The 4,597-nt window shown below is 38.0% G+C and overlaps 1 non-coding gene across 1 annotated transcript; it reads left to right on the top strand.

Annotated features, from left to right (window-relative positions):
* Positions 1-1,326: 1,326 nt before the first annotated feature.
* TRNAF-GAA lies at positions 1,327-1,397 on the top strand. Its single transcript has one exon. It is a non-coding gene; the product is annotated as a tRNA-Phe (tRNA).
* The last annotated feature ends 3,200 nt before the right edge of the window (positions 1,398-4,597 follow it).

Here is a 4,597-nt window from a genome sequence, read left to right as displayed (position 1 = left end):
ACTCCAGTAGGCTACCCACTCCAGTATTCTTGCCTGGAGAATCCCATGGACAGAAAAGCCTGGCAGGCTACAGTCCATGGGATCACAAGAGTCAGACGCGACTTAGTGACTACATGGATTTCACTATATGGATATACCACAGTTTTAGAAATTGAAGTATAGTTGATTTACAGTATATTATGTATCTAGTGCAGTGGTGGTTTAGTCACTAAGTTGTGTCCAACACTTGTGACCCCATGGACTGTAGCCCATTAGGCTCCTCTGTCTTTGGGATTTTCCAGGCACGCATACTGGATTGCCATTTCCTTCTCCACTGATCTTCCCAACCCAGGGATCAAACTCAGATTTTCTGGATTACAGGCAGATTCTTTACTGACAGAGCCATTAGTTGATTCACAACATATGTATCAAGTGTACAATATAGTATTTCAATATTTTTATGCATTATATCCCATCTAAAATTACTATAAATTTGATTTCCTATGCTGTACACTGTATCCTTGTAGCTCATTTATTTTATACATAGTAGTTTGTACCTGTTAATCCCCTACCCCTATTTTGTTCCCACTGTTTCTTCTCCCCACTGTTAACTGCAATTTGTTCTCTCTATATAAGTCTGTTTCTGTTTTGTTATATTCCTTTGTTTGGTTTCTTGCATTCCAAATATTAGTGATAACATATAGTATTTGTCTTTCTCTGCCTAACTTATTTCACTAAGCATGATGCCTTCTAGGTCCATCCATGTTATTTCAAGTGGCAGAATCTCATTTTTTTTAATTGGCCAGCGATATTCCATTGCACCTTTTATACCACAACTTCCTTGTCCACCCGTCTGTTAATCGACACTTAAACATTGCTGGTGTGAACATTTGGGTACATGTATCTTCACAGGTGGCACCAGTGGTAAAGAATCTGCCTGCCATACATGAGACACAGGAGATGCAGGTTTGATCCCTGGGTCAGGAAGATCCCCTGGAGGAGGAGATGGAAACCCACTCCAGTTTTCTTGCCTGGAAAATCCCATGGACAGAGGAACCTGGCGAGCTATAGTCTGGGGACTCAAAGAGTCAGTCACGACTGAGAGACTAAAACAACAACAACAAATTCTTTTAGATAGTCTCCTGTAGCTTTAAGATGATCTTTTCTTTTTTGTTGCTATTCTCCTGCCCCTGCTCTGCTTCAATTTTGGTAATTTCTATTAACTTAACTTCAAGTTAGGAAATTTTTCCCCTCAGCAGTATTGAGTCTACTGACACGTCTTTTGAGGAGATTATTTTTTGTTACCATTGTTTTTATTTCTAGCATTTTTATTTGACTCTAAGGGCTTCCCTGGTGGCTCAGTGGTAAAGAATCTGCCTGAAATGCAGGCGACCCAGGTTCGATCCCTGGGTTGGGAAGATCCTCTGGAGAGGTTAACAGCAACCTACTCCTGTTTTTGCCTGGAGAATCCCCATGGACAGAGGAGGCTGGCAGGCTACAGTCCACAGGGTTGCGAAGAGTCGGACACAACTGAGCAACTAAGCACAAAGCTTTCATTTTTTAAAATTGAAATAAAACTGATATACAATATTATGTTAGTAACAGGTATACTACGTAGTGATCTGACATTTTCATACACTGTAAAATGATCAAGTGATAAATCTAGTAACCATCATGTCCTTATATAAAGTTATTACAATATTATTGACCATAGTTGTTATGCTATATATTACATCCCTGAGCTTATTTATTTTTTAACTGGAGGTTTGTACCTCTCAACCCTTTTCACCTATTTTGCCCACCCATCAAAATGCCTCTTCTTTGGCAACTAACAGTTTCTTCTCTGTGAGTTTTCATTTTGTTGTGTTTGTTTGTTTTGTTTTTTAGATTCCACATATGTAGATACGTGGAGATTTTATGGTATTTGTCTTTTCTCTGTCTGACTTATTTTACTTAGTCTGATACCCTCTAGATCTGTTCATATTACCATATATGCAAACTTATTTTTTCATGGATGAGTAACATTCTATTGTGAGTATTTATATGTATATGTACACATATTACATCTTTATTCATCTGTCAGTGGATACTTAGGTTCTTTCATATCTCAGTTATTGTGAATAATGTTACTGTGAACAATGGTTTCATATACCTTTTTGAATTAGTACTTTTGTTTTCTTTGGGTAAATAAGCAGAAGTGAATTTTTTGAACCATGCTGTTTTCCATAATGGCTGCACCAATTTACAATACCACCAGCAGTGCATGAGGGTTTCCTATTCTTCTTATCCTTGCCAACAACTGTTATTTGTCATCTTTTTGATGATAGTCATTCTGACAAGTGTGAAGTGACATCTCATTGTGGTTTTGATTTGCATTTCCCCGATGATTAGTGATGATGAACTTCTTTTCATATGTTTGTTGACCCTCTATATAGCTCATTTGGAAAAATGTCTAGTCAGGTCCTCTGTTTTTTTTTTTTTTTCTATGCCATGTGGCTTGTGGATCTTAGTTTTCTGACCAGGGATTAAACCTGGGCCATGGCAGTGAAAGCACCAATTCTAACTACTGGACTGCCAGAGAATTCTCTGTCCATTTTAATTGTTTGTTTTTTGTTGTTGATTTGTATGAGCTGTTTATATATTTTGGATATTGACCTCTCATCATATATATATTTGCAAATATCTTCTTCCATTTAGTAGGCTGTCTTTTTATTTTAATAATTTCCTTCACTATGAAAATGATTTTTAATTTGATGTAATTTCATTTCTTACTTTTTGCTTCTGTTTCCCTTTCCTGAGGAGGCAGATCCAAAAAAATATTGCACACATTGATGTCAGAAAGTGTACTGTCTGTTCTCTCCTAAGAGTTTTATTATTTCAGGTTTTACATCTATATCTTTAGTCCATTTTGAATTAATTTTTATGTATTACATAAGAAAGCTGACCAGTTTCATTCTTTTGCATGTAGCTGTTCAGTTTTCCAAATACCATTTGTTGAAGATGTTATCTTCTCCCCATTGTATATTATTTCCTTCTTGTTACAGATAATTGGCCCTGTAAGCATGCTCTTATTTCTGGGCTCTCTCTTCTGTTCTGTTGATCTATGCATCTATTTTTGTCATGTTATTGGATTACTATAGCTCTATGGTATAGTTTGAAATTAGAGAGCATGATACATCCAGCTTTGTTTTTTCTCAAGATTACTTTGGCTACATGGGGTGTTCTGTGTTTCCATACAAATTTTAGAATTATTTCAGTTCTGTGAAGACTACCCTTGGCCTTTTGATAGAGGTTGAATTGAATCTGTAGATTGCCTTAAGTAGTATGGCCATTTTAACAATGATAATTCCTCTTATCCATGAGAACATTATAAATTTCCATTTGTTTGTGTTGTCTTCAAATTCTTTTGTCAATGTCATAATTTTCAGAGTCTAAAACTGTTACCTTGTGGTTAAACCTATTTGTAGGTATTTTAGTCCTTTTGATGGAATTGTAAATAAGATTATTTTCTTGATTTCTCTTTCCAATAGTTTGTAATTAGTTTTCAGGAATGTAACAGATTTCTGTATATTAATTTTAGATGCTACAACTTTACTGAATTCATTTATTAATTCTTATAATTTTTGGTGGTAGCTTTCTTGTTGTTCAGTTGCTCAGTAGGGTCTGACTCTTTGAGACCCTATGGACTGCAGCATGCCAGGCTTCCCTGTCCTTCACCATCTCCTGGAGTTGGCTCAAATGTATGTCCATTGAGTCAGTGATGCCATCCAACCATCTTGTCCTCTGTCATCCCCTTTTCCTCTTGCCTGATGATCTCTCCCAACATCAGGGTCTTTTCAAGTGAGTCAGCTCTCCTAGGGTGGGGCTTCCCAGGATTATGACTCATGCTCACAAGAACCTGAGGCTCAGGCCTGGTGTGGGCTGTTGAGCCTGTCATGGCTCAGGTCAGGTCCCAACAGGCTCTTAATTGATTGAATGTTGGACATCCTGTAGAACAAAAGACACTGAAGTTAATAATATTTATATGTGGGAATGAGCTTGCCTTGTCTCAGGAAGCATGTGTGAAGACTGAGTCAAACTGGTCAGCAAAGAATCTAAGCTACTCCATTTTGTTGCCAGAAAAACTCCATTTTGTAAGGTTCTGGGAAAAGAGCCTTTGGAAATCCAAGAGTCTTTGGAAATCCCCTGACCTCACCCCACCACCCACAAGCCAATCGGACCCCAGACCAGAATCTCCTGACTTAACCTTCAGGAACTCGTGGTCTACCTAGGTAATAGGGACCAATCAGAAACCAACACACAACCCTTTGAAAGAAAGTGACCAATCAGATGTCCCCCTACCTAGAAATCCTTTTTTTCCATGTATACTCCCTGTATAAGCAATGTAATCCAAGACCCGGGGCTCCTCCCTATAGCTGCTGTGTCAGTATTGGTGGGAGCCCCAGCTCAAGCTTGGTAATAAAAACTCTCTTGCTTTTGCATCGGATATCAGCTCCCTGGTGGTCATTGGGAGATTTTGCGACTTGGGCATAACAGTCAGAAGTTGAACTGAAATTTGGTTTTATTGTTGCTATGATTACCTTCAGTTCAACACAGGCTTCAAACTTCCCTCAAAATA

This window comes from Oryx dammah, unplaced genomic scaffold, assembly GCF_014754425.2.
Source record: "Oryx dammah isolate SB20612 unplaced genomic scaffold, SCBI_Odam_1.1 HiC_scaffold_26, whole genome shotgun sequence".
Taxonomy (NCBI): Eukaryota; Metazoa; Chordata; class Mammalia; order Artiodactyla; family Bovidae; genus Oryx; species Oryx dammah.
This window is presented reverse-complemented; position numbering and strand designations above follow the sequence as displayed.